This window comes from Peromyscus eremicus, chromosome X (genome assembly GCF_949786415.1).
Source record: "Peromyscus eremicus chromosome X, PerEre_H2_v1, whole genome shotgun sequence".
Lineage (NCBI taxonomy): Eukaryota > Metazoa > Chordata > Mammalia > Rodentia > Cricetidae > Peromyscus > Peromyscus eremicus.
In genome coordinates, this window is record NC_081439.1 from 35,163,140 (window position 1) to 35,174,856 (window position 11,717).

Genomic DNA, 11,717 nt, shown 5'->3' on the forward strand with positions numbered 1-11,717 from the left:
CCCTGTGAATGACAATACAAAAACTGATAAAGTTACTCTCAAATGTACCAAAGTTGTCCCAGAAACTCAATCCAAAACTAATGTTTCTCAAGCATTTATTATGGGTTTATAACATCACAAATGAAAGAGAAGACTGCAAGGATTATGTTAATGCATTGAGAAAGATAAAATAGTGAGAAAATATTAATGAAACACACAGGGTATGTGGGACACCATCAAATGTTCAAATTCACCAATAATGGAACTAGAAAAAAACAAGACTTTCAAGCTGAATGAATAAATGATGTACTCAGCAAAATCAAAGAAGAAAATTCCAGAAGTTTAGGAAAAGGGAGGATGACCTACACTCATGACACCTTAAAACACCAGAGTGTAGATGTAACTGTCTTTTTAAATAAGAAACACAGAGCCGATTGCAGAGTTAAAAAGCCCAAGAGGTCAGAGCAATAGCTAAGAGCTAAAAACCTTACCCTACACTGCCGCTGCTGTCCTCCTCAGCAAGAGACCTACTTCCTGTGCGTTTGTCCTTTTTATTGACTTTCTATTCTGCCTTCTCATTGGTTATAAATCCAACCACATGACTTCCTCATCACTGCCTGTCTGTACAGACCTCCAGGTCTTCTATGGTTGGTATTGAGATTAAAGGCGTGTGTCTCCATGCTGGCTGTATCCTTGAACACACAGAGATCTGCCTAGCTCTGCCTCCTGAGTGCTGGGATTAAAGGCATGCACCACGACCGCCCAGCTTCTGCTATGGCTTGCTATTAGCTGTGACCCCTAGGAAACTTTATTAACACCAGAGACTAAGAGAAAAACAAAAATATGTGATAGCAAAATGAAAGGAATATATATATATATATATCAATACTGTGAATGTGAGCTATTTCAATTGCACAGTCTAAATAAATGACAGGAATAAAAAGATGTATTCATTTCTTTGCTTTCTTACCATACATGAGTGCACAATTTGAGTATTATAAAAATGAACCTATACCTCTCAATTAGTCTTATTTCAACTAAAATGTATAATGACATGACATCAATTTCCCCCTTCCTTTTCTCCATCCAACTCCAACCACATTCATGTCCTCACTTCATCTCATTTTTTTTCAAAATAATGTTGACCTTTTCCTTGATTATTATTTAAATATATTACTAGAACCTATGTAATCATTTAGTGTGTCTAATGTGTATATTATTTGAGGTCTGAGCCCTTTGTATTACATAATAAATTAGGAGGATAATACCTAATAAAGACTAATTCTCCCTTTCTCTAAAGTCATTCATTACTTCTAGTTTTTGTCTACAAATGGGACTCCTTGAAATTCCCCATTTACATGATACATATCTGTTGCTCATGTCATTATTTAGATATTACTCAGACAGAGATATTGTCCGTATATCATGGGTGTATGTTCCCTCTCATTCTTAGGAGACAAAGTCTCACAGTATACTTCCTGGACTTCTAATTCTTAATTTATTTTTTCTAGTCTCTCATCTGAGATGGTCATTGAGCCTTAGGTGCAAGAATTATGTTGTAGTGCCGGGCGATGGTGGCACACGCCTTTAATCCCAGCACTCGGGAGGCAGAGCCAGGTGGATCTCTGTGAGTTCGAGGCCAGCCTGGGCTACCAAGTGAGTTCCAGGAAAAGGCGCAAAGCTACACAGAGAAACCCTGTCTCGAAAAACCAAAAAAAAAAAAAAAAGAATTATGTTGTAGATTTATCTGTTGTAGCTAGGAGCCCCATGATCAGTTAATTCCTATATTCCTATATTATGACCAGTTTTGGTTTCCCATAATTTTCTCTATATCCACCAGAGAGAAGATATTTTTGGATGCAGGGTGAGAGCTACAGTTATCTGTGAGTATAAAATCAAATTTAGAATATAGTTAGGAAATATACTGATCTAATAAAGTGTTCTCCTTTAACATCCATCACTTACTACTTCTGGGTAGCTGTCTAGGCTTTTAGTACTAAGCATAATATCCCTCCTGTTGAGTGAGACTTAAGTCCAATTAGAGTGAATGGTTAACACCAAGATAAGAGTGCCACTGTTGTACCTTAGGCATATTTTGCCAAGCTAGAGAATGTTGTGGTTCAGAGGCACCTCAAGCAGATAAGGCTCTTTATTACTCCCCTTCCGTGGCAGCTTACATCACTGTATATTCTTATGGAATCTATTCCTTAAGTAGGAGGCTTTCAAGTTAGTCCAGATTCAAAGCTTTTGACTTCTGTGTCTGAAGTCTGCAATATTTTCTGCAATAAGGACTTAAATTTTAACCTCTGAGAAGCAGCCAAGGACAATTGCAACAGCCTATCTTGTTTTGGGAGTCTCTTGCAAATATCACAACTCAAATGAATATTTCTCATATCTAGTTCAGGGGGGTTTCTTATAGAAGCTATGAATCTAGTGGGGACTGTTGTCAGCCCAAGTGATATAAACTAGCTTAATCTGTATTAAAGTAAAATGTAAAAAATCATTGTGGTCATGCCTTTTTGTACATAAATGAATGCTTCTTTGTGGTGTACATTGCTAAGTTTTATCCATTTCACATTGTTTTTCTAAAGCCAGAAAAATTATGTTAAATTTGGAAAGTAACTATTTTAATAATATTTAAGCCATTATTTGAAAATTACATACATATATACAGTGTATCTTGATGTGATCCATTGCACACTACCACTCTGTCACTTCCTCATGACTTCATGTCATTTTCAAAATAGTAATAGCCTCCTGAATACAGTTAGTGTTAACCATTAGAGCTTGGGTGTGCACCATTCACTGGGCCTTCACTGGGACATGGATAACCTCACAACACTCATATTCCCCCATCCCATGCCCAATAAGGCTCACTACACCACAGCAGCTATCACCTGTCAATAGCTCTTCAGCTGTTGGGGGGCCCTGAGAACCTCCTCTGCATCTATGCTTACATGTAGATTTTCCTGGTACTTTGCATGACTTGTTAAGGAACTTTGAAATAATGCATGAATCAGCCATGCCACACTCATAAGACAGCATATCATATCATATCATATCATATCATATCATATCATATCATATCATATCTCAGTAACCTATCCTCAAGTTCTTAAATTCTCTCTCCCCACTCTTTTGTCATGATCCCAAAGCTGTAAATAAAAGCACGTGGCTATAATTGTAATATCAATGACTGAGCAGTGAAAGTCAGTGGGTTCCAGGGGTCTGAACAATTATAAATCTCTGCCATGCTCAAATGAAAAAGGAAACTGTTCAGATCAGTGTTGACAAGAGAACAGATCTAGGGACAGAAGCACAAATATTCGCAAGGTAGTTTGACATTATTATTTAGTGAAATGTCATGAATAGGTTCCTCCATATGTCCTATATTCTCCCCAACTATGGACTTTACTGTATAAGACATTAAAAAAATATTATGTGGAACAAGCCTCACTACATATCAGAACACAATTGGTTACTTTTAGGGCTGTCATGCCATTAATACTTCAATGGGCCCAACTTGCCTGTGATGCCAGTCAGTACTGTAGAATGTAGAGTCCATCACTGGATTAGTAGACTGTTCGTGTCTTCTCTCCTTCCTCAGAAAATTACCTTAAACTATGCACATAATGAAATGATATTGGATTTGTGGATACATACTTTGATTTCAATTCCTCATTGTTTGACTCAAGATGCAACATGAGGTAGACACAGATTTCTCTGAAATACGTCATCTGGATGCTACTTTCTGCAGATTCTTTTAAGCTCAACTTCACATTAATCTTATTGTGGTATGAAATATCTCTCACCATAGTCTGAAACTACAAAACAGAATGTAATTTAAATGAAAATACAATTTTATGATGAACAATAATTGAAGCATAATTTGTCTGAAAACACAAATGCCATAAAGGTGTCTTAAGTTCATACTCTTTCCAAACACAGAGATAATCTCAATTAGAGAGAAAATACTACCACCATTCCAAATGAAGATGAAGGCTGTGTTTCTGACTCAGAGGCTTCACTTGAGTTTCACCACATGAAGGCACCATGGATAATTGGTATGAGATTCTGGTGTTCTCTGTCTTACTCTCTGTCTCTGTCTGTCTGTCTATCTGTGTGTGTGTGTGTGTGTGTGTGTGTATGTGTGTGTGTGTGTGTGTGTGAATATTATTCTTTGGTGAACAAGCAGAAATGTGATCATGTAATCCATTTCATTAATATTTTTACACCTATTATATTTTATTTAATAATATGCTTGCTAAGTTCACATACATTATGAGTTTCAGTTGTAAACATTTCATCCCCACTGCCATGTAGGGTTTTTTATCTATCACTGAAAGCTATCTTTAAAGTCTTTTTATCTTTCCTGGTATTTTCCTTTCTTACAAAATATTTTAAAGACACAAGATGACATCTCTGCACCTCCACAATGTTTTCTGGCATTAGCTTAGATATTTCATCCAGTCTCAGAAACCATGAATTTTATGTGAAACATAACTATTTTGTCTTTTTATATGGTTCTAAATTGAAGAAGATAAAATTCTGTTTCACTAAAATCATATATAATTTTTTCTTCTAAATAAACACAGTTGCAGAGGTTTTAATAATTATTCAAGATCAAAAGGTCAAACTATGCACTTAATTTTCTAGATGAAATGTAAACATGTCCACTTACTCTGCAAATAAAATATTTCTATTGGTATATGGCAAGAGGTGTGTGTGTGTGTGTGTGTGTGTGTGTGTTTATTTAATTTTTTTTCATTTTACAAACCAACCACAGTTCCTCTTCCCTCCTCTTCCTCTGCTCCCCTCCACCTCTCCTCACCCCATCCCCCATTTTCTCCTCAGAAGGCCTCCATTGGTGAATCATCAAAGTCTGGAATACCAAGTTGAGGCAGGACTAAGCCCCTCCCCTTTGCATCAAGGCTGAGCAATGTATCCCACTATAAGGAATGGGGTCCAAAAAGCTAGTTCATGCACTAAGGATAAGTTCTGGTCCTACTGCCAGGGGCTCCAAGAACAGATCAAGTATACACAACGGTCACCCACATTCAGAGGGCCTAGTTCAATCCCATGCAGGTTCCCCAGAATCCATGAGCTACCACTAGCTCGGATCAGCTGTCTCTGTGGGTTTCTCCATCAAGATCATGATACCCCTTGTTCATATAATCCATCCTCTCTCTCTTCAACTGAAATCCAGGATCTCAGCCCAGATCTTGGCTGTGGATCTCTGCATCTGCTTCCTCAGTTACTGGATGTGGTTCTATGATGACAATTAGGATAGTCACCAATCCGATTACAGGGGAAGGCCAATTCAGGGACCCTCCCCACTATTGCAAGGAGTCTTAGCTGGGGACACCCTTGCGGATTCCTGGGACTTTCCTTTGCACCAAGTTTCTTCCTAACCCCATAATGGCTCCCTCTACCAAGATATCTCTTTCATTGTTATCCTTCTCCATCCCTCCCCCAACTCAACCATTTTGATCTCTCATGTTCCCATCCCCCATATTCTCCTATCTACCCCCCTCCCCCCAGTTTACACAGGAGATCTTAACTATTTTCCCTTCCTGGAGCCATCCATTACTGTGTCTCTTAGGGTCCTCCTTTTTACCTAGCTTCTCTGGGGTTGTGGATTGTAGCTTGGTTATCCTTTGCTTTGTGTCTAACATCCATTAAAGAGTTAGTGTTTGTCTTTCTGGGTCTGGGTTACCTCACTCAGGATGATTTTTTTAGTTCCATTCATTTGTCTACAAATTTCATGATGTCACTTTTTTTTATCACTGAGTAATACTCCATTGTGTAAATGTACCACCTTTTCTTTATCCATTCTTCAGTTGAGGGGCATCTAGGTTGTTTTCAGATTCTGGCTATTATGAATAATGCTACTATCAACATAGTTGAGCAAGTGTCCTTGTGGTATGATTGATCATCTTTTGGGCGTATGCCTAAGAGTGGTATTGCTGGATCCTGAGGCAGATTAATTACCAATTTTCTAATAAACTGCCATACTGATTTCCAGAATGGCTGTATGAGTTTACATTCCCACCAGCAGTGGAGGAGTGTTCTCCTTACTCCACATCCTCTCCAAGATAAGCTGTCATCAGTGGTTTTGATGTTAGCCATTCTGACAGGTGTAAGATGGTATCTCAGAGTAATTTTGATTTGAATTTCCCTGATGACTAAGAATGTTGAGCAATTCTTTTAGCCATTTTAGATTCTTCTGTTGAGAATTCTCTGTTTAGCTCTGTAGCCCATTTTTTAATTGGATTGTTCAGTATTTTGATGTACAGTTTCTTGAGTTCTTTGTATATTTTAGAGATCAGTCCTCTGTCAGATATGGGGTTGGTGAAGATCTTTTCCCATTCTGTAGGCTTCTGTTTTGTCTTATTTACCATGTCCTTTGCCTTACAGAAATTTTTCAGTTTCAGAAGTCCCATTTATTAATTTTTGCTCTCAGTGTCTGTGCTACTGGTGTTATATTTAGGAAGTGGTCTCCTTTGCCAATGCATTCAAGGGTGCTTTCTACTTTCTCTTCTATCAGTTTCAATGTAGCTGGATTTATGTTCAGGTCTTTGATCCACTTGGATTTGAGTTTTGTGCACGGTGATAGATATGGATCTATTTGCATTCTTTTACATGTTGCCATCCAGTTATGCCAGCACCATCTGTTGAAGATGCTTTTTTTTTCCTGTACAATTTTGTTTTCTTTATATAAAATCAGGTATTACTAGGTGTGTGGATTACTGCCAGGGTCTTTGATTCAATTCCATTGATCAATGTGTCTGTTTTTATGCCAATACCAAGCTGTTTTTATTACTATAGCTCTATTGTAGAGCTTGAAGTCAGGGATGGTGATGCCTCCAAGGGTTGCTTTATCATATAGGATTCTTTTGGCAATCCTGGGTCTTTTATTTTTCCATATGAAGTTGAGTATTATTCTTTTGAGGTCTGTGAAGAATTGTGTTGGGATTTGATAGGGAATGCATTGAATCTGTAGATTGCTTTTGGTAAAATTGCCATTTTTACTATGTTGATCTTACCTATCCAAGAGCATGGGAGCATGGGAGATCTTTCCATTTTATGACATCTTCTTCTGTGGTGGGTGGAGGAAGGATATGGGATGTGTCCCGGGGACTAGGGCCTAGAGAACAGGGCTATCCGGTGGGAAGCTCAGATACTCACCTCTTCTTCCAATCAGTGCAGGTTGGGCCTGTGTGGTCACTGATGCAGTGGGGGATGGTTGGCAGGGGTGGAGTGGTGGTGGAGGAGGATGCTGCTGTGTTGCTGGGGCTGTGATGGGTGGGAGATTTTCATACCACTTTTTCAGTAGCTAATTACATATTCATGCCAAGGAAAAGTGATCAATAAGAATTTTTTGTCATCAGATTATACTTTTCGATGGCCATAAGTATGAATGTTTTCATTATTTTGCTAAAAGTCTTGAGTTTTAAAATTGATGATTAAGTGTTCTCTTGAATTTCACAAAAACTATGTAAAATGAATTTTGGTTGGTTTTTAAGAGAATTTCACAAAATTTCTTATATGGCTTTAAGCAGATATCTGCTTTTGGTACTTTGCATTTATGTGAAACAGTAGTCATAGGGTTGGTGATTATGAAATTAAAAATAAATCTACTCTGTAAAATATCGAAGATACCTTGTGTCCCACAATACAAAATATTTAACCAAGATTTTTATCATGCAATAGACAAAATATCCATCTTATTAGTGTGTAATTTTTCTATTATCTCTAGTAAACTGTAAAATTATATATGTACCAAGAATTGTTTTAAAATAAATAAATATCTTTGTGATTTATATTTAAAAAGTTATTCTTCCCTTCCTGTCAAGTTGGACTATGTTCCCTAAAAAACAAAACAAAACAAAAATGAAAATGTTTAATTCTGATACACATTACACCACAAAATTTTATAGCACCATATCTGATATGACATTTACAGGAAATAGTAAATGCTTTTTGCATTCAGTCACACATTTAGAACATGTCATAATTTTACCTTCAGCAGAAACGTTTTGTACAACCTTTTGCAGCTGGAAATCTGTGGGTAAACTCAAGTGCTGCTGAAAATAGATGAATAAGTCTGTCATATCTCCTTCAGTTTACATTAATAAAGCTTTCCCTAGTATTTGCATTAAATTTTTTGTAGTTGCAAGCCTACTGAAAAATTACACTTAGAAAGCCCACACCATCTGAAGAACATAAGCATATTTGCATCCTTAAAATTAGTTGGTACACATAAATCTAGAAATGACTCTAACATTCAATGAGTGATATGGAATTACTACTGTACTGGTATTATTTTACTAATTATCACAGGATAAAAATCCAAAATAGTTCACTGTATCCAAACTCCCCCACTCTGCTTTTCTCCCAGTGTCAATAGGTAAGAGGTCCTTAAAAATCGACTACATGGGACCAATTTCCATAGTATACCTAGCTCCCAGAAATGGTGGGTAAGTAGTGCCTGGCTACTGAGTACTCCACTTCATCCAAAGTTCTGATATCACCCTAGCTCTCAATGCCTTCAGGTATGGGGTCCTCAGATGCTAAGTACCCATTCCAAAATTCCACCGTCCTGAACATTCCTGACAAAAATATATAGGAGTCACTGGTTTCTAAACTGAGCACTAATGACACACTTCCAAAATTCCCTATTTACCAGTGCTGGGAAGTAAGAAGTCCCTAGATTCCTGTTATACAAGTCACTGCAAAGAAAGCAAAACAACATGAAATTCCAAGATAACATGTTTCTTCTACAAACAACTCATCCTATAAATTATGGACTCCAATAACAGCAACCTGAAAGAAATTCCAAAAATAAGAGAATTAAAAGAACAATTGCAACAATGTTCAAACAACTCAGATAATACGCTTCAAGGGAACAAAATCAGATAGTTGAAGGAAATAAGGAAGTCAATACAAGATATGAATAGAGCGATATGACAAAGATAGAAGTACTGAGAAAAAGACAAACTGAAATGATACTGGATAATAAAGCTCAGTAAGTCCAATAAAACCCTCAGTGAAAAGTCATGATAAAAATAGATCATGCAGGAAATAGTATAAGGTTCTGGAAACAAGGTGATTAAATTAGATAATTTGGTAAAGTCCGGTGCTAAAATTTCAAATATATACATGAACAAAATGTTAAAGAGCTCCAGGATGCCATGAGAAGATTATGGACATATAAAAGTTAATACTATATCTAAGACATACAATATATTTTTGACCAAATCATAGAAGTAAAATTTCCAAACCTGGAAAAATACATGCCCATCTAGGCACATGAGGCTTATCAAACTCTGAATAAACAGGTCCAGTAAAGAAAACTTCCCACAATATACCTAATTAAAATAAATTTTAATTTAAATAAAAAGAACAAAGAAAGCAGTTGAAAATTTGAAGTTCATCTGAGGAACACATTACTAGTACAAAAATTCTGAAGCCAGAAGTTCCAAAGTTCTGAAAGATCTCAAGTGTCAAATAAAACTATCTCATAAAGCAAAACTATCTGTTAAAATAAAAGAAAGAATAAAATAAAAATCTTCCACGGGCAAAAAGCAGACTGAATGAATTCATCACAACATAGACAGCTCTTTTAAAGAGTCAAGCAAAAAGGATAGAAGAAAACTCTATAAAAGCCACAAACTAGGACATTATAAACATCTTTCAGTTCTAACTCTGAATATTAATTATCTCAATTTCCCAACCAAAAAACACAGACTACAAGGTTGAGATAGCAGTGTCCATCATTTTGCCCTTTACAAGAAATACAAATTGTCATTAATGACAGATATCGCCTTAGTGAAATAAGGATCAAAAAAGTATCCCAAGGAAATGGATCTCCAAGAGAAGGTGCACCTTGCCTACTATCTGACAATGAAAACTATTCATATAACCACTGAGCAATAGATCAAGAGGATGTTACACATATCTAAAACTACACACATTGATGTAAAACAACAAATTTATTCCTAACACAGAGATAGTGACTATATAGTGACACACTACTCATTCACTAATAGATAGATTACTGGAAAAAATGAAATAGAAAAATACTGGAATCCAATGACTTCACAAATAAAAATTTCCTAACAGATGTTTACAGAATATTATACTAAAACAATAAACAATATAAATTATTTTCAAAGTATTGTGAAACTTTCTCCAAATCTGATAACTTATTAGGCCATGAGAGCATGTCTCAAAGTATCTAGGAAAATTGAAATAACACACTATATTTATCTGACTACAGCAGAACAAAGTGGGAAATCAATAGCACTAAAAATTCCAGAAAATGAATGAACTCATACTAAACAGCACATTACTGAATGAAAAGTGTGTCCCTGAAGGAATAATAAAAAAGAAAAAATTACTAGAAGTGAATGAAGAGGAAAACACAAAGTACCACATTCTTTTAGAGAGGATGAAGCCAGTCTTAATAGAAAAGGTATAAGTATCTATTCAAAGGATTTGAGAGATCTCAAATCAATAATCTAATGAAGCACCTGTAGCTCTTAAAATAAGTACAAATTAAACTCAATGGCACGAGATAGGAAGAAGTAATCAAAATTAAACCTTTAATTAGTGAAATGAAAACATTAAAAATGCAGAGAATCAATAAAACAAAGTGTTTGTTCTTTGAAAGAGTGAATAAGAATGACAAATCCTTAGCCAAAGCAACCAAACAAAGAGAAAAATATCCAACTAAATACAATTAGAAATAAGCCTAGCGTGGTGGTGGCTTTAATTCCAACACTCAGGAGGCAGAGGGAGGTGGTTCTCTGAGTTTGAAGACAGCCAGTCTACAGAGTGATTTCAAGGACAGCCAGGACTACATAAAGAAACCCTGTCTCGAACAACAACAACAACAACAACAACAACAAAGAAACGAAAACAAAATGGAGAGAAGAAAATAAAAGAGGAGACATTACAAAACATACCAATGAATTTTTAATAAAAAATATAAGGACTTGTTTTTAAAAAACATCCATTTTATGAACTTGGACAATCTAAAAGAAATAGACACATTTCTAGATACATACCACATACTGCAATTAAACAAAGAATAAATAAATAAATAAATAAATAAATAAATAAATAAATAAATAATTTTTTTATGCTTCCATAGCCAGTAACATGATGGAAGCAGTGATAAAAGCTTCTCTACAACAGAAAAAAACCAATATAGGATTGTATAGTAAAGAATTCTGCCAATTTTTCAGAGGACTATTTCCAATGATGCTCAGATTATTCTATAAAATACAAGGTGAAGGAAGATAGCCAATGTATCTTTTGAAGCCATGATGACGTTTATACCAAACTCAGAAAAAGAAAAAAGAGAAAATAGAACAAAGAAAAATTACTACAGGCCAATCTAGGGGATGGATTTTTACACAAAATTCTCAATAAAATACTGGCAAACTGATTTCAAGCTCATACTAAAAATATAATTCATCATGACTGAGCTTGTTTGATTACAGAGATTCAGTGATTGTTCAACATGAGTAAAACAATGCATGTTACCTATCATATAAAGACTCAGACAGAAATTACATAATCACTTCATTGTTGAAAAATTCTTTAACACAATTGAACACACATTCATGAAAAAAAGTCAATGAGCAACTATGAGTGGAGGGAGCATACCTCAATATAATAATGGCTATGTATGACAAACCTAGAGCCAACATCATACTAAGTGGAGAAAT